Below are 19040 nucleotides of genomic sequence, written 5' to 3'. Positions count from 1 at the left end.
AAGCCAGGCCAGCCAGGGAGCCAGTGGATAAGGCAGGGAAGTTGTAAACAACCATAGTCTCATGCTTTTCGCACCTCCCATGTTACTCAGCTTCCTTTACTGAGTCTTTTTTCACATGGGCTGCTTTTCCTGGGTTTATATTCCAGAACTCCCCTTAACATACATTGTAATAAGGAATATAGGGAAAGAATTGGAGGAAGACTGTGCCCTGCAGTACCCTTATCTGATACCACAAATCTTCTATGAAGCCAAGTTACCAGATTTTAGGCTGCAAATAGCAGATAAGATTAGCATAGACCTGGCCAGCCCACCACCCCCAGGTCATTTATCTTTCAGCCCCCAGAAGAGAGTAGGTCATTACTTCCAAGGGTCCTAATGCAAGTGTTGCTGATTCCAGGATACAGCAGCCTTTTGAGGCAGAGGGTCAAAGTGCTAAATAGAGATGTATACCCTATACAAGAATAAGCCAAATCCAGATGTTTCTAGTACAGCCATAAATTAGATTTAGGATAGCAAACTGCTGTGGCTCAGAGATACCATTAACAAACAGCCTCTTGAATGTATCTGAATTCTGACCACTAATGTGACAGACAAGATGCATATAATCAAGGGGAAGATGAGTTGTTAGTAAAACTTTTCTTTTGCTCCCATGAACAAGGGGATTCAGATATATGGGAGTAATAAAGGACTTGGGGACACATTGTAGAAACAGATGTTCCCTTGTTTGCAGTCTTCACTGAACCAAGTTTGGTCTCAGGCACTAGATACAGATGGACTTAATTTCTGAGTATCACAAAATAACTACAAACCAACCTCATTTTTTCTTAGTTTTCCTGCAAATAGCTGCTTCCTATTGCCCATTTTAGAGCTTCTGGGACCATGCAGCTCCATGAAAGTCAGGTCAGGGGCAGATTTTCTTGAATCAGGATCAGGCTGGGATCAGTACCGCCTTCGAATTTTGCTTTCAGTTTCAAATATAGTCCAAAGGATCAAGTGGACAACTTTCAACCAGTTGGGGGACGGAGCTACAAGTTTTAAATAGTCTGTGTATAAAATGGACCCAGGCTTGAGATTTCAGCATATTATTGCAAAGACTCTCATTGACTTTGATGGAAAATGGACTGAGCCCTGAACAAACATCCCCAGGTTTTGAGTGACATTGTGAATATTTCATGCAGAAGGAACTGCATCTTATTTTGAAAGAGCTACTGCTAGTCAACAAGGACTGTATAATTCTGCACCAACTTCTGATCTACGCAATCCTATTCACAGTCAACACTACAACTGGCCCTGAAGCTCTTGCTACAGACATGTTTTTTCTGGCCGCAGCAGTTGTGCATAGATTGGCGTGCAAGCCAAATCTTCTGACATACTCCAGGGCAAACAGGGATCATTTGTACTTGTCGTGACCTGACAACACACTTGGCGCTGTAAAGTACACAGAATCCGCACCTGTTGGAAAAAGTTACGATCCAAGAACACTTGTAACCAGGCAGGTTTTTATTTAATTTTGTGTGTGGGTGTGCGCGCGCATGTGTGTGTACATATGCGTGTATGTGCATGTGTGTGTGCACGCATATGTAATTTAAAACCAGAGTCCATGGTTCATTCGCAAAACGCTTACTATGAAATACTGCTGAGGTCAAAAAGTGGGTAGAACGCAACCATGAATTTACATGTATAAGGATATCCACAGCTCAGCTGCATAGGAAATGATCATACAGGCCACTGACAGATGTGGAAAAAAAACCCCAAAAACCAAAACAGTGCTTTACCAAAAGACGAACTGCATCAGTTCAACCCGGCTCACCCAACATCTGTATAGACTGTGTACTTCAGTGGGGCTTTTTGGCACTTTTATCTACTAGCTGATAATCTATACGGATGTTGGGCAAGCCAGGTCAAACTGATGCGGCTCCTCTTCTCAGCATATATTGCGCTTGGCACGAGGGTACGCCAAATTGAAAGAAAAGTGCCATTTTTTCCCCCGCAATCTGCCAGCAGCCACACAGGTTTGTACTCACATGCTCCAAAGTATAAGCTAATTGCTGTTAGCAAGGGAAACAGGCCTCTGGTAGGCTTGCTCTGAACAACTCCTTGCCTTATACACATGTGAGGAGCAGGGCAGCTTCCAGTGGTTTGCTTTCGGCCTCAGACCAGTCAGGGAGAGCAGGAACCTTCAAATCTGAAGGTTTCAGAAGAGCCAACCCAAAGATGCAGTGGTCCAAGTTTCACCAGTTAATTAAATGCAAGCCATAGACATACCCTTGTCTGGAGAGGAAAGCTCTCCTTTCACTCTCCTTTCTGCACCAATGACGCGTTCTCGGACTCTTCGTATGCAATGCGTTACATCTGGAATACAAGCTAGATCCCTACAGGGACAGGACACTTCAGTGTTGGGTCAACATGATGGCTATTATACTGCAGAGAACAGCTTTCATTCTGGAAGGGCAGCAGTCAGTTTATGGTGAAGAGCGTTCATCCTACAAGAACACCAGAGAACATCAACATATAAACACAAGACATGAACAACATCAGGGCTTCATCAGACTGAGGCAGACAGATGAAACCGCTGTAATCTTGTTTAGACTTGAGTTTGCAAACCTCAACCAAGTGCTTGTTTCTGCTAACAACAGAATCCAGGCTTCACTTGCGGCTGGAGGAGAGCTGGAGGTGACACGCACGCAAATCTGGGCCATTAATACATTTACTACTTCATATCGAGAGGCTGCACTCTGTTCCCTTCAAACATTTTTCTGCAAGAAGAAAGTTGGTTTACATGCATCTTCCTGTATTTGTAAAATGGCAGTTTGCAGCAATGTATACAGGATGTGTCAGATTTGCTCCATGGTGCTCTATAACTGGACATTAAAGCACGACTTATAAGGTCCATTTACAAACAATCACGTTTTTAAAAGGGAGCCAAAAGCTGAACAACAAATCTGAACCCCTTCTATTCAAACCTCCTCAGATATGAACCTACTTTTCCAGCTCTGAGTCGAGCCTTTCTGTAGCAGGGGTGGATGTTGCTGAAATCCAACCAGGGCAGCTGTTCTCAGTGAATCTGGGCCTCCGACGGTGAGAATCTGTAAATTCTGAACCTGAATGTAAGTTTGATTCAGCCTCAAACCCGGATGCTGTCCACCAGCGACTATGTATAATTCAGGTCCAGAAAAGAACCTGTGCCTCAAAGATTAGCCAAAGTTTTCCCTGAAAAAAGGGGTTTTGCATCATGCTTATACTGGATAACCGCTTTTCGTGGTCTTGGGTGGCTAACTGGAGCAAGTCTTAGTGTTGGAAAACCTCAGGTGAGAATGAAAGACTGCCAAAGGTGTCCGATCTTCTCTCCCATCACACAATGCCCCCCTTCCTTTCACAGACAGATATCTTGACCTTTCTCTTTCTGCTGACACCTCTAAGTGTAAAGTAATGCATGTTCTTAGTTGCTGCTATGGTAGTATAAGAGTGAAGTTATAGCTGGGATAGTCCAGAAATTATGTGAGAAGCAAGGATGTCTTAGGGTGATATCTTTTATTGGACCAACTGTACAGCTGGGATAGAGTTAGACAAGCTTTCAAATCCAGATCTTCTTCAGGTCTCAGCCACTGCTTGGCATAGAGAAGCCATGGCAAAGAGGAAAGGAAATGATGAGAGGCAGGAAGATGGAATCAATAGCGGATGGATGCAAGCAGCCATGAGGGTGCAGCAAAGAAATGACACAGGAGGGGGGAATATGTTGGTCACACAATGATAGTACTCTGGGATCAGGAAGAAAACAGGTGGGGATATGGCAAAAGGATGCAGGGATTGAGATAGTCAAAGGGCAACTAGTTGTCAAATGTACTGGGCATCTTGGCTCCTCTGGAGAGTTTTAAGAGTTAAAAAACTCTATATCTGGCTAGTTTCTAAGGCAAAAAAGTAATCTTAGACTGATTAGCATTTGCACAAACCCCTTAAGCAGCTGGAGGGCTGCCGCTTCCCCTGCCCAGAGTCACGTCTGGCAGAGAATTATCACAGTTTTTCATTAGCTCCATTGTTCAAAAAGTATGTTTTAATTTTTTCCCTCAGCAAAGTGACTCACTAGGTCTGTCTAATAGCCAACACCAAGTGGCTTTTCCTTTGCACATGATCCAGGCAAACCGTTCTAGATGTTAATGCTGAAAGTGCACAGGTCAGAAGGAAGCAATTTGTCTACGTGATTACACCACCGGCAGTTAACCTTCAGCCCATGGACTGAATCTGGCCTGCAGGGTTGTGTCATCTGGCCTGTGGAGCTCCCCAGAGATCTGGAAATTTGGCCGGGGGGGTGGGGAACAGCAGTTCTGGAAGCGGCTGTGGATGCTACAGCAATTAACCTTGCCACTCCTCCCTTTCTGCAAAATTTCTGCACCAGTGGAGAGCCCACTCACCTGAATACCACAGCCCCACAGGCTGAACTGCATCAGCCTCATGCACCAACCCCACACTGGATCCGGGCTGCAGACCAGCTCCACCCACGGACCCGCCCCATGGCACTCACCTGGCCAGTGAAGACAGAAATTTGAGCACTACTGGCTTATGGAGATGTGAATAAAATGTACAACTTCTACAGTAGAAGAAAATTAAGTGCAATGGTTTGCCCTAAGGGTTGCAAAACATTCAGAGGATACTGTCAGAGCTACGTGTAACAGTCACATGCCTCAATCCTGTCAACAATCAGGTACCTGATACAACCCTTTTTCTACTCCCATACACCTCCCCTCCATATAAGAAACTGCTCCTCTTCTAAGTTTGCCCTGTTCCTTAACTTTTCTCCATCTACTCCCTGCCGCATTGCTTGGTAAAATATTTCACTTTTAATTCTCTTTAGCTTTTCCTAGTGAACTGATTAGATTTCCTAAAGGAACAACATACAGCCATCTGATTCTGCTGCATAAAAGAATCACAAAAGCAGAGAAAATTTAGCTGTCAAAGTCAAACTAAAAACTAAGTTTTTTATCCTCTAATTTCAATCTTGGCTATTATGAGTAATAACAGTCAGTCAAAATAGTCAGCAAAGTTAAACTGAGAAAATCCATATGCAGCCAGCCATGCTCATGCCTCTCCCAGAAGAACTGAAGGGATTAAGCACTTGTATATATTCCATAGTTTCATAGTTGGTAGGGTAGGAAGGGACCTGAGCAGATCATCAAGTCCGACCCCCTGCCATGGCAGGAAAGAGTACTGGGGTCAAACGACCGCAGCAAGGTGATTGTCAAGCCTCAAACAACCCCAGCAAGGTGACTGTCAAGCCGTGATTGCATATAAATAATATATTAGCATTAAATCTTAAGCTAATTAGATTGCATTTAAACTGCATTAGACTGAACAGATGCAAGTGAGTTTTAAACCAGTTTAAACATGACTAATGGCCAAGTGGCATTTTATACTTAGGACATGTTAAGTGCACTTACAACATGAGCATTCAAGCAGCAAAATGTGCCAAGTGTGATTTTATCATAACAAAGTTACGACTTCTCATAAGAGGACTACCTCCAGACATGGACAACTGCTGCCTCCTGAGTCTGGGGGGCCACCTGCAGAAGCTGGCGGCAGCATTGGCAGCGGGTACAGGACTGGTGAGGGCCTGCAGATGCTGCTAGCAGTGTCGGCAGTGGGGATGGGGCTGGCGAGCACCCACAGACACCACTGGTGGCATCGGCAGCAAGGACAGCCCTGTCGGGGGGGCACATGCTGCCCCCCGCACCTCTGCTACCAGTCGTCTGTGTCTCCAGATCATATTAAGTATTGTGTGTTCAGCTATCATCAGTCCACTCCAGAGATAACGAGTTCATAATCCTAATGTGGTGCAGCACAGGGCCTGGGACTGAATCAGATGATTGTGAGTCCCATGCCCCACATCTCACTGGAGTTAATTCAAGGTTTGTGTGCAGTGCCAAGGCTAGGACTGACAATGAGCTTATTGTTGGTCCAAGCCCCAGAACTGCATCAGGGCTAGTTCAAGTTTGCCAGCAGCAGAGTCCTGGCTAGCCCTGCAGATGCAGCAGCTGGTGGAGATCCAGCAGCAGGAGTACTACCTTCTCCGGAGCTAGGCTCCCCATGATTTCCACCACACGCTGCCAGCAGCAGAGGCTCAACTTGCCTTGGTGTGCCAGGGGTAGGAGCTCCCAGGCTGGGCAATGTTGGGTACATGTGATGGGAGGGTGTGAGTATGAGCTCCAGGCATGGGATTTGCACATGTAAGCTACAGTGCCCAGGTCTGGGGTCAGCATCAGGATTGGGGGGGAGGGAGGGGGGGATGGACAGCTGGCTCCAGTCCTGTCCACAGCAGACTGAGATCAGAGTATTACTGTGTGACTACTCAGAACATGTTCTAGCTTCTCATATGAAACAGAAATGCTTACCATGATCTACATCAAACATGTTAAGTGTCCCACGCAACAAGCCCCTACGATCAAGGGTTTATATCAATGTTCCTCCTGTTCCAGCATTTAAGATCCTAGAAAGGCAGGAGACAGGGAACAACTGTCTGTTCACAAGGACCAAGATTTTCAAGACCTTACTGGTTAAGCACTTCCTGACAATCAAACCTAAAAGGTTTCAAAATTTGACACCTGGAACTGAGGCACTCAAAAAAAAAATCTTTAGCTGCTTTGAAAACTTTTGGATGCTGGTTGCATTTCCCAACAGACCCACAGAAAGACTTTGAAAGTCTGAGTAAGAAAAGCTCATTCTTTTGGGGGAGGTAGCTAAAAAAACAATAGTTCCTTCTGGTTACAATAAAAGGTACAAGGAAGGGTAACCAATATCCTGAGCCAATAAATGAGGAATAAAAAGAACACACTGAAACCTGAAGAAGTTTCCACAAAAAAGTAAGCTAGTTATGCTAAGGAAATTCCTAGGGTATTTCTACTTTGTGTGGTTGTCTTTGTGGATTTTGGAATACTAGGCTCAAGCAGCCTCCAAAGTCACAAGCAAAATAATTGCTGGAAGTATTCTGTGAGCACAAATTCTTCTAAAGAAAAAGATGAATGTCTAAGTAGTGAATTTTCTCCACAAAGCAGGTGTCTACAAAGCATCAAACAGAGCCTGATTGAGGTGCCTTTTATAATAGTGTCCTTTCTTTGCAGACATTAGGTATGGGGGAGCAGGGGAATAAGGATATGGCTTATGTGCCTGACAATGCACAAATTCAATAAAGAAGAAACTAGACCAATATCAGTGTTCTCTACCTATCTTAGAAAACCAGACTGCTAAGCCTAAACTTGTACTGTGCCCTGATGCAGCTTCACTGATAGAAACGGTGGAAGCTATAGGGCTGTTATTGCCTTATCTCTTATAGCTGATCAATGCCAAGTTAGACAATACAGCTGTAAAAACAGCTACTGTCCTGTTCACAGAGTGACTGCGGGTGCGTTATAGAAACTCCACAATACATGGTCTCAGCATGTCTGACATAGCCCCCGAGTGCGTGCCAGCTGCCATACACCTTCAGGCTCCATGGGCACTCATGTGCTCAACTACTTCACATTCAGCATGCTCCGGCCACGGTCCCAGCCTCTTTGCCCTATAATCTACTTTTTTCACTAGTCCTTTTAATGGCTGTGGGCTGGTGACTTAACTCCATCCTAAGCAGAAGGAAAAGTGTTTTAGTGCATTCACTCTGCAGATGCACTGTACCTCCCTTGCAGGGTCACCACTGTGCTGCTTACTAGCCTGCTGGAGTTGAAGTGAAGGTGGTTCCCCATTTGAATGCCTAATCTTTCTCACTCCATTTTGAAACTCTGGATCTCAGTGACTTTCATAAGGTCATATAGAAAGTCACTGGGAAAGCCAGGAACAAAAATCTAGTTTCCAAAGTCCTAATGCTGTGTTTTATCTCTAGGAAAACCCTTTTTTCCCCACCTGGTCTTGATCTGTGGCAGGGCCTTTCCTTGGACTGAAATTCTTCTGTTATTATTATTGGAATTGTTGAGAGTGAAAGTAGCTTCTCACTTCAGCCATTTTGGGAGGCACTTTTGAGAGTAAAGTATAAATCACCATTTTGAGCAGACATCAAGTTTCATGAAGATCAACCATCTACCCACACAGCTGGCCAAATCATGCATGTCTTTCCGTCACAAAGACCAATGGCCAAGGAAACATTCAATTCTCCACCCTCTTGGACACACCAAACATGCAGTCTGAATTGCAAAGTCACAGATAGTCAGAGACATTTTCTGTTCCCACCTTTACCTTGTTCTTTTACTCTGTCTCTTTCCCTGGCTCTAGCCCACTATGGCTTTCACAGAATCATTGAAAATGAGGGTTGAAGGGACCTCAGGAGGTGACATCTAGTCCAACCCAAAGTTTTTCTTCTATCTAACCTAAACTTCCCTTGCTGCAACTTGAGACCATTGCTCCTTGTTTCATCTGCCCCCACTGAGAACAGCCCAGCTCCATCCTGTTTGCAACCCCCTTCAGGTAGTTGAAGGCTGCTATTAAATCCCCTCTCAGTCTTCTCTTCTCCAGACTAGATAAGTCCTGTTCCCACAGCCTCACCTCATTAGTCATGTGCTCCTGACCCCAAACCATTTTCATTGCCCTCCGAAGGACTCTCTCCGAAACCAAAGCTGGACACATGTGACATAACATCTGGAATACTGTGGGGAGCAGAGGGGAGCCAGGTGTCCAAGAAGAGTGGTCGTTCCTTAAGGAGACGATCCTCCAAGCCCAAAGGGAAGGTAATCCCAATGAGGATCAAAGGGAACAGGAGGGCACACAAGCCTCCATGGCTCACCAAAAGCATCTGGGAATGTATCCTTGCTAAAAGGGAGGCGTATACCCAATGAAGAGAAGGGGACATCACCAGGGATGACTGCACTTGCTCGGGGATGTAGGGGGGCAGTCAGGAAGGCCAAGGCAGAGCTGGGACTGGGACTAGCTTCCCAGATTAAGGACAATAAGAAGTCCTTCTTTAAATACATAGGGGGTAAAAAGAAGGTTCCAGGTAATGTGGGGCCCCTGCAGGACGCGTTGGGAAATTTGGTCGTCACACCAGACGACAAAGCTAACACATTTAACGATTTCTTTGCCTCCATCTTCCTAAGTAGGGACCAGAACAGTCACCTCCCTGCTGGGCTCCCCTCAGGCCCCCGGGGAGGCACACCTGGGCCACGGGTTAGTGAGGAACTAGTTATGGAGCTTCTGGAGGGGCTGGACGTATTCAAGTCAGCCGGCCCGGATCATCTCCACCCTAGAGTTCTAAAGGAATTCGCCAAGGTCATTGCAGGACCCCTGGCACGGCTTTATGAGCGCTCATGGTGCGCTGGTGTGGTGCCGGAGGACTGGAAGAGGGCCAACGTGGTCCCCATCTTCAAAAAGGGGAAGGAGGAGGACCTGGGAAACTATAGGCCAGTTAGTCTTACCTCGATCCCAGGCAAGCTGTTCGAGAAAATTATTCTGGCACATATCCAGGAGGGGCCAGTAGGGGACTGCATGCTTAGGGGCAACCAACACGGGTTCAACAGTGGCAGGTCCTGTCAGACCAACCTGGTGGCCTTTTACAATCAGATCACCAAATCATTAGACGCAGGGGTAGCAGTGGACATCATCTTCCTGGACTTCCGGAAGGCTTTCGACACTGTCTCTCACCCAATTCTCATTAAGAAACTGGGGGGCTGTGGTGTTGACACCCACACAGTCAAATGGGTCGCCAACTGGCTGGAGGGCCGCACCCAGGGGGCAGGAGGGCGCAAAAGCCCCCATTGCTCACCAAAAGCATCTGGAAATGTCTCCTAGCTAAAAGGGAGGTGCGCACCCAATGGCAGGGAGGGGACATCACCAGGGAGGACTATACTGCCGTTGCTCAGGGACGTAGGGGGCAGTCAGGAAGGCCAAGGCAGAGATGGGACTGGGACTAGCTTCCTGGATTAAGGACAATAAGAAGTCCTTTTTTAAATACATAGGGGGCAAAAAGAAGGTACCAGGTAACGTGGGGCCCCTGCAGGACATGCTAGGAAATTTGGTCATCACACCAGACGACAAAGCTAACCTATTTCACAATTTCTTTGCCTCCATTTTCCTTGGCAGAGACCGGATCAGCCCCCCACCAGGACCCCCTCAGGCCCCAGGGGAAGCGCACCTAGGCCAAGGGTCAGTGAGGATCTAGTCAGGGAACTTCTGGAGGGACTGGATGTATTTAAATCAGCTGGTCCGGATGATCTCCACCCCCAAGTGCTGAGGGAATTAGCTGAGGTCATTGCAGGACCCCTGGCACAGCTTTACGAGCACTCGTGGTGCTCTGGTGAGGTGCCAGAGGACTGGAAAAGGACCAATGTGGTTCCCATCTTCAAAAAGGGGAGGAAGGAGGACCCGGGAAGCTATAGGCCAATTAGTCTTACCTCGATCCTGGGGAAGCTTTTTGAGAGAGTTATCCTGGCACATATCCATGAGGGGCCAGCAGGGGAGATTATGCTTAGGGGCAACCAACACGGGTTCATTAGCGGCAGGTCCTGTCAGACCAACCTGGTGTCTTCTACGACCAGGTCACCAAATCCTTAGATGCAGGGGTAGCAGTGGACATATCTTCCTGGACTTTCAGAAGGCCTTCGACACTGTCTCTCACCCCGTTCTCATTAAGAAACTGGGGGGCTGTGGTGTCGACACCCACACAGTCAATTGGGTCGCCAACTGGCTGGAGGGCCACACCCAGAGGGTGGTGGTGGACGGGTCATTTTCGACCTGGAGGGATGTGGGCAGGGGGGTCCTGCAGGGCTCGGTCCTCAGGCCCGCACTGTTCTACATCTTCATTAGTGACTTGGACAAGGGGGTAAAAAGCACCCTGTTCAAATTTGCTGATGACACTAAGGTGTGGAGGGATGTGGGCATGCTAGAAGGAAGGAATAGGCTGCAATCGGACCTAGACAGGTTACAAGGGTGGGCAGATGAGAACAGGATGGCATTCAACACTGACAAGTGCAAGGTGATGCACCTGGGGACGGAGAGCCAGCACTATACCTACAGGCTGGGGAACTCCCTTCTCATCAGTGCAGAGGCAGAAAAGGATCTTGGAGGCATCACTGATGCGAAGATGAACATGGGCCGGCAGTGTGGGGATGCCGTCAGGAAGGCCAACCGCACCTTGTCATGCATCCACAGATGCATCTAGAGCAGGGCCAAGGAGGTGATTCCCCCGTATTTCCTTAGCTTGCTTGTGAGAGTGTTGTCAGAGACCATATCAAAAGCCTTCCTAAACTGAAGGTACATCACATCCACTGCTCTCCACAGAGCCAGTCATCTCATCATAGAAGGCAGTCAGGTTGGTCAAGGATGATTTGCCCTTGATGAACCCATGTTGCCTGTTCCTAATCACCTTCTTCTCCTCCAAGTGTTTAGAAATGGATTCCCTGAGGACCTGCTCCATGATCTATCTACAGATTGAGGTGAGGCAGCAGGTCAAGAAGAGCACAGCCCCTAGTTTCCAGCACCTGCACCAGGAAGGTGTTCCCAACACTACCCAATTACATCATGGATTGCCTGAGCATTGCTGTATTGTCCTCCCAGCAGATATCAGGGTGACTGAAGGCCCCCCTGAGAACCAGGGCCTGTGATCGGGAAACTTGTGCTAGCTGTCTGAAGAAAACCTCGTTCACCTCATCCTCCTGGTCTGGTGATCTATAGCAGACCCCCACCACAATGTCATCCTTGTTGCTCTCCCCTCTGACTAACCCAGAGACTTTCAACAGGCCTGCTTCCAATTTCATACTGGAGCTCTGAGCAATCATACAGCTCTTTTAAATAAAGTGCAACTCTTTCTCTTCTCCCTTCCCTGTCCTTCCTGAATAGTTTGTACCCATGCATGACAGTGCTCCAGTCATGCGAGCTTCCACCAAGCCTCTGTTATTCCAATCACGGCACAGTCCTGTGACTGTGCAAGGACTTTCCAATTCTTCCTTATTTCCCAGGTTCTGTGCATTCATGCTGTACAGGCACCTAAGGTAACTACCCAATTGCCCTCCTCTCTCAGGAAGAATGAGAAGGCCTCCCATGTTGCCCCCTCCTGGTTATGCTTTCTCTGCATCTCCCATTTCCCCCATGGCTTTGGTCTCCATCCCCCAGCAAGCCTAGTTTAGAGCCCTGTTCATTAGATTACTGAGGCTGTCTGCCAAGGTGCTCTTCCCTTGCAGGCAGACTTGCTAATCTAGTGAGGAAGAGTCTAAACTACATTTGCCAGGAGATGGAGATTGAACGGACTTCACCCGCTGCCCTTTTTAAAAAAGATGTTTCTGTGCACTAGAACGCTTCCTTTGCGCTGCATCACTGTAGTGACCGGCTGGTAACACTCTGGGCGTCTATGGAAACCCAGCAACATTCATGGTACCTCGGGCAGCATTTGCAGGCTGAGCAGCAGTGGTTCATTGTGTACCTGGCATATTTAATAGGCATGCTTTAAATCACAATCAAACACCTAAATGGGAGGAAGGGTGGAGAGGGAGATTTACAGGGCTTCTGGTTTAATTTCCTTTGAATAAAAGGTAAACTGAAGAAGCCAACACGACTGCAGGTGAATGACATTTTTACAACACTGAGATTGTTTTGTTAATGGGGGGTGCTCTAGAAAGTGATGAGCCAACTGCTCAGCTATTATAAATCAGTCTAGCTCCACACCAGCCATGAAGCTACACTGATTTACACTAGCTGTGGATCTAGGAGTGTATCTTTCTGCACCTGTTTTGGCAGCTCAGTACAAACCCATTAATCATGAACTATTCTACTGCAGTTCTGTGGGGTACGCGAATCACAGTGACCTGGCATTATTTATCCCATGTCTTATCATCCAGGAATCTGCTCAGAAAGGTATGGGACAATAGGAGATTTCTGCCTCTGAGGCAACAATCATACATTCTGAATGACAAAGTTATTTGAAACCAGACATAGAAGTCGGCAAGAGTTTTTCCTCCTTAGATTAAATGTCACAACTTTCCACCCAAACAGCACAGACATTTTACAGCACCTTTTTTACCATGTTAGTAGATAGATTTGTAGCAAAACAATCCAGACAGAGTCCATGGAAGATTCAGTAATGAGAACAGAGAACTGGAACCAGGACTTACGCATTTTATTTTTGATCCTGGCTCAATCTAAGGTCTTCAGGAAGTCACATCACCTCTCTGGGCCTCTGTTTTCTCTACGTGCTTATTTTAGATCTTAGAGCTGTCAGGAGCCTTCCTCGATTTATTTTGTGAAGAGGTTGGATATTTTCAATCAAAAACGTCATATGAATTGTATGAGAGACTTGAATCTGCCACTTTTAGGTATATTTAGTACTTGAATAAGTAACACACTTGCTCATACCTGGACTACTCCAGATCTGTCACTTATTTGAGCCCTTATGTGAGCAGTTCCTGAAACATTCAGGAACATATTATGGCTGTAACAGGACAGATCATAAAAATACCATGCATCTTAGAGAACCACTCTGCTGTCTTCCCCTTTTCACTGAAGTGTGGGGAACACACAAACGCAAACCCAGCATATGCTGAAAAAAGTAGAAGGCTAAACAGCTTTGTTGCCAAGTCTGCTCCATCCAAATAACCTGAGCCTGTATTTTATTTCAGTTTTGGTTCTTTGGACAATTTTTCAATGACTTCCTCTATCAAACCCTACAAATTTGATGGAAACAGACACTAGCCTAGAGGAAAAGCTATAATACCATATACCTACTGAAGTATCAACAGGCATTCATGATCAGTGCTGCATGCTGTCACCAGCCCAGGAATGATACCAAATATCTTCTCCAGGAGGCAAGGAGAGGAAAAAAGCAGGAGTGAACCCTGCAGCCAGAGGAAGTAATTCAGAGGGTATATCTATATTGATAGGTAAGGTTGCCCTAAAGCCTATATCCACTGACCATCTGCAATGCAAACGCATTACACTTCACCCTCTGGTACCTATCCAGCCCCACAAACCTGGAAGTTCAGCTGAACTTCTGCATGTGAAGTGAACCCACATTCCCACTCTCCTCCCAGCCCATCCCTTTCTACAAGGAAAGTAACTTACCCACACAATGCAGGCCTCGAGAGCAAAAAGAATAGACACGATACACCAGAACTGATTGCAGCATCCAGCGGAGAATGGGCCTCTTAGGTCAATGGACAAGCTTAGTTTTTTCCCAGGACCATTGCCTAATCCATTGATTGATTAAAATAATGATTAACTGTTTGCTTTAAGGACACTGCTGTTCCTTTGCACTGATGAATTCTCCATGAATGACCCTATGTTGCATCTACCACAGCTAAGTGTGAAAAAAGACAGTAAAATGGGCAAAAGAATAAACTCAAGTAAAACACTATACATCTTTAGACAGCATAATTAGAATGAACCTTTGAGAAAACTGTCTGATTTTCAAAGTTCATTATAAATCTGAATGTTGGGCCAGTTTTGCTGGGGGACGGCAAATATTTTGTGCCCTAGTTGTAATTTCTAGCCCTAATCAAAGCAAATTTGGGAGGTTTTATTTTATGTCCAGTTTTAGCTTTTGACTGATCTCAAAACCCAAGATGAGTCCAACCTACATCAGGCAGAAATGGAATGAGAGAGATCCAGGCAGAGCCTCAACAAGGAGAAACTGTTGAGGTTCTCACGACTCTAGTCACAATAGTTACATTTCTCAGCTGAAGAATTATTGGCCTATGGGAGCCAATAATTTGTGTGCTCCTGTGCCACACAAAGCCACAGAAAAATGAATCTAGCCATATGCTATTTTCTTAACATATGTTAGCTGGGGAACAGCAGCCCAGGATCTTAGATGCTTGTAAAATGAATTAAGGAAACAAATGCACTGTATTTGTTTTCAGTTGATCAGAGGCTCTCATATTGAACACATATGAGAAAAAAAGACACGCTACACCAAAGGAGCCAGCGAGGCCTCAAGTGATATTAATTCCACTTGCATTCAACCATGTGGATCCAATGATCAAAAGGATTTAGAAGCGAGAAGGGAAAATAACTTAGTCACATTCATTTGGTAATGGAAACGTCAACGCTCAGCAATATTGCAGTGCCTCAGGGCAGCAAAGGGGGAAAAGGATGGATGGTAGAAGCTCAGCACTTCTGTTGCAGCTCATATCCAAAGATGGGAGCCCGTGTCACAAGACCTTTCTATGTCTCAGTTTTCCTCTACCATTAAAATAAAGGGTCAACAGTGGTGCTGTGTTGTCCTCCTAGGGATGCCGTGGACTTTAGCCACTGGTTTGTATAAAATAGAAGGGGTTGCAAAAAAATTCCCTCTGAGTTATATAGGATCTGCAGGGCTAAGTGCACCAAATAAAAGCACCAAAGTTTTATTTTAATCACTGAAGTTAGCAGAAAGGAAGCAGATACATTCAGTAAGAAACAATGTAGGTTTTAGAATCAGTTTTCAGAGCTGCATTTTAATATTATCAGCTGCTAAACCCAGCATACGGGTTTTGCAATTTCAGAAACAAAGTGCAACACAATGGACTAAAGATGTATTTTAAGATTGCAAGAAATTCAGAGACTTCTGACCAGCTGTTATCTTTACTGCCTTGTTAAAGTGGCAGTTAAATAATCCTGCCGTGCTAGTACTGCGTTTTTTACACCAAGTTGATTCCTCCTCATTATATGGCGCAACAGAAAACAGAGATAGAGGAGTGAACAGGATAAGCATTGGAGTCTTCACAGTTCCAGAGGAATTCCAAATAATGCTTTCAGTCGCACTAAGAACAGGCATGGGAAAAACGTTAAACACCGTGTGCTTTAGTTACATCTCCTTTCAGTGCCACATAAGCAATGATATAAGTGTAGCTGTGTGTTTTTTTTAGTCTACCATTTTAAAAGTCTCCACTATTTAATTTTTCTTTCCATATGAAGAACTCCATTAATTGTCAGGGTGCCTACAGACATTTAAGGACCCCTCTCTTCCCCCACTCCAACCCAACAGATGCTCGCCTGCTGAGTCAGGGGGCTCAAGCCGGCTTGCAGTGGCCGTGGTCAACAAGCGGGGGGCGTTACACATACATCCTTCCAGGCTGCTGAACCACCCCTCTCCCCAGACCTGCCCCACCCCCTGCCCAGCTCTGGGGGTGTCAGCGGGGAAGGAAGGGGGAACAGGAGTGAGCAGCAGGCAGCTGGCAGCTACTTTGCCTGGCTGGTGCTGGAGACGGGTATAGGGTGGAATGGAGCCCCTCACCTTGCAGGCCTCCTCCAGCTACGCTGGCTGGGGTATTGAGGGGAGCTAGGCCAGGTCCATGAGGCGAGGGGGCTCCCATTTTATGTCCCCCCTCAACTCCAGCTCCAGCCAGGTAAAGCTGGTGGCTCAATGCTGCTCCCTCCCACACTGATAGCTCTGCAAAGTGCAGAAAATTAACCTTGGAGAAAATACAAGTTGCCTAGGGTGCTCTGCTTTAGAGCATCTTCATCTAATACCTCATTTGACCAAAATTAATTTTTTTGCACAATCGGCCATTTTAAAAGTGCTCTGGAGCTGTGCATGTATGTTACGTCATGGCTGCAGAGTGCTTTCAGAGGCCTGATCACGTGAAAAACGCAACTTATGTAGACAACCTGTTATGTCTGCTATCCAGGAGGTTCACAGAGAGGTCTGAAGACTGTGGGGCAACTAGGGCTCTCTGTTATGCTGACAAGTCTGGGGTACTTTATAGAGATGTTAAGAATTTATTCCAGATCAACAACACTGCAAATGAGACCATAAATGTCTATGTGAGCATGTGTGTTTATCCATATACACATAAGTTTATATGCTCAGAACTTAGTATTTTGGAAAGACATGCAACACCAATTTAACAGTAGCTGTTCACACTACTTTAGAACTTGGAAGTGAATGTGAGAAAAGCATCCAGTTATGTAATATTTACAGAATATATAGGAGTTGTGATAATGACTCCTGAAACACAAGGCCATGGAATGAGAGTGTACAGTCTAGTTATGAGGGTCCACATGGCAATACACTTAGTTTTAGTCGTTGCTCTGCCACTAAAATTATTGTGTGGGCAAACACTCACATGTCTCCATTTATCCATCTCCAGCTTGTACAAGATATTAACTTACAGGTTTAGGGGGTTGTGTGCAAGCCTTGGTCCTATGGTGTCGGGCTTTTTTAAATGCAGTGATGGTTTTTTGCCCACACATGGTTCAGTTGTGACAACTACATGTAACTGTATCTTTGTTGCAGGTCAGAGTTGGGTTTCTTTGTTTCAGGCCTGACTTTCAGTGCTGGCACTCCAAACCTGTTTGCTTTAGGTCAGCCAGGGATAAAGAATTTCCCAGCACTTGGCCACAGTATCAATCAGGGGTGGACAATTATCTTGGCTAGAAGGCTGCTTAATGAGCTTTGGTGATCTGTTGAGGGCGGCAAGTGTAGCCTTGCCCCTCAACAGGTGCCCCGCCCCCCGTTGTTACAAGACCAGAAAAAAAAACAACAAACCACATGCTAAAAAAAAAATCAAACATCTAGTAGAACCTATTTTATTTTTTAAAATATTTTTGTCCTGATTTAGGTGTCTTTGCATCATGTGTATAGAGGCAGTTGCATCACAGCTCAAAATAAAGTCTTATCCTTGTATATTGTATGGGATGTGAGTGGCTGTGGGATTTGTGGAGGTAGGTTTGTGAAGGAGTGCAAGGGGCTGTGAATGTGTCAGTGTGGGTTTTGTGGGGAGTTTGTGAGGGGGGTGTGGAGAGGTGGGGGTGTGGGAGTGTGTGGGGAGATTATGGGGGGCTTTTTAGGGATTTTGTGGGGGGGTTGTGGTGGGATGTGGGTGAGTGTGGAGTTTGTGGGGGGCTGAAGGTGTCAGGTGTGTTGGGGGTGTGTGGGGTTTGTGGGACAGTGTGGCTGTATATGGGGTTTTTGGTGGGTGTGGGGGCTTGTGGCACTGTGTGGAGTTTGTAGGACGTTTGTGGAGAGAGTGTGGGTGTGTGTCTGGGTGAGTGTGAGGGGAGTGTGTGAGGTTTGTGGGGGGTGGGTGTGAGTGTATATGGGAGATGTGGGGGTTGTACGAGTGTGGGGTTTCTGGGGGGACACATGGGGGGTATGGGGGCCCCTGCCACATGCCCCCCCTATGGCACACAGCCCTAGCAATACTGCCAGCAGCAGCAGCAAGCCAGCAGCAGGCAGTGGGCACCCGGGGTGCTCATGGTCTGCAACAGGAATAGTCCCCCCAGCCACGTGGGTCCAGTTGAGTGCCAAGGGTTGCACATGGCAGCATGGAGCTGGCCCTGCCTGCCCTGCTGGCATTCACCTTTAAACTGGTGCAGGCTGGCTCTGTGATTCCACGTGGGGCTTGTTGCACTGCACATGGTAGCCACACGCTAGCGGGCCAGGTGAGGCTGGCTCTGTGCTTCTACATGGTGGCATGGAGCCTGCTCAACCCAATGCCCAGCCTGAGTTGAGTGTGCAACTCACCACAGCTCCCTGTCCTCTTGCCATTGGGTTGGGTGGGCTCCATGCCACCAAGTGGGGCTCTGGCATTGCAATCAGGAGTGCACGCCACTGGGCCGGAGTAGGATGCCATGCCTCCACCTGTGGCACCCTGCTGGAGTGATGGACGCCCCACATGGAGGCACAGAGCCAGCCTGGCCCAGCCTGATAGCATGTGGCTCCTACCTGCAGTGCCAGGCAACGCATGTGGTGGCACAGAGCCAGCCTGGTATGATTTGAAGGCACATGCCAGCAGGCAGGGCTGGCTCCGTGCCACCATGTACAGTCTGCGGAGCCATGCACCACCGGGGGTGGGGAGGCTGCGCCTGCCACAGACCACGAGCGCCCCAAGGGTCTCCCTCCTGTTGCTGCTGCTGCTGCCACCGCTGGTGGGGGCTGTGTGTCATGGGGGCCCACACCACTGCCAAGCCCCTCCCTGCCCCAAGCCCCACATGCCCTCAAGGCCCACCCACCACACCAAGCCCCTCCACCCACTCTGCCCACATCCCCCACAAGCACATCCCACCTTCACCCACACCCCTACCTCCACCCCACAAACTTTAATCCCAACCGGAGAGCTGAATTACAGGTTTTACCTAATTAACTTTTCCTAGGTTGAGCT

The 19040-nt window shown here is 46.9% G+C and overlaps 1 protein-coding gene across 5 annotated transcripts in view; it reads right to left on the bottom strand.

Moving 5' to 3' along the window:
• Positions 1-19040, bottom strand: part of MYLK (myosin light chain kinase) — a 346647-nt gene that overhangs the window by 247575 nt on the left and 80032 nt on the right. The window contains exon 1 of one of the 5 annotated variants that reach the window (XM_090045985.1): positions 2266-2405. The exons of the other annotated variants lie outside the window; for them this stretch is intronic. The gene's annotated coding sequence lies outside the window, so the exon portion shown is untranslated. Of the gene's footprint in view, positions 1-2265; positions 2406-19040 lie in introns of those variants that run through there. 5 annotated transcript variants of the gene reach the window in all.

This window comes from Crocodylus siamensis, chromosome 4, assembly GCF_052110815.1.
Source record: "Crocodylus siamensis isolate JL-2025a chromosome 4, ASM5211081v1, whole genome shotgun sequence".
In the NCBI taxonomy this organism is placed as follows: domain Eukaryota; kingdom Metazoa; phylum Chordata; order Crocodylia; family Crocodylidae; genus Crocodylus; species Crocodylus siamensis.
The sequence above is the reverse complement of the archived record's forward strand: the minus strand, read 5'-3'. Positions and strand labels throughout refer to the sequence as shown.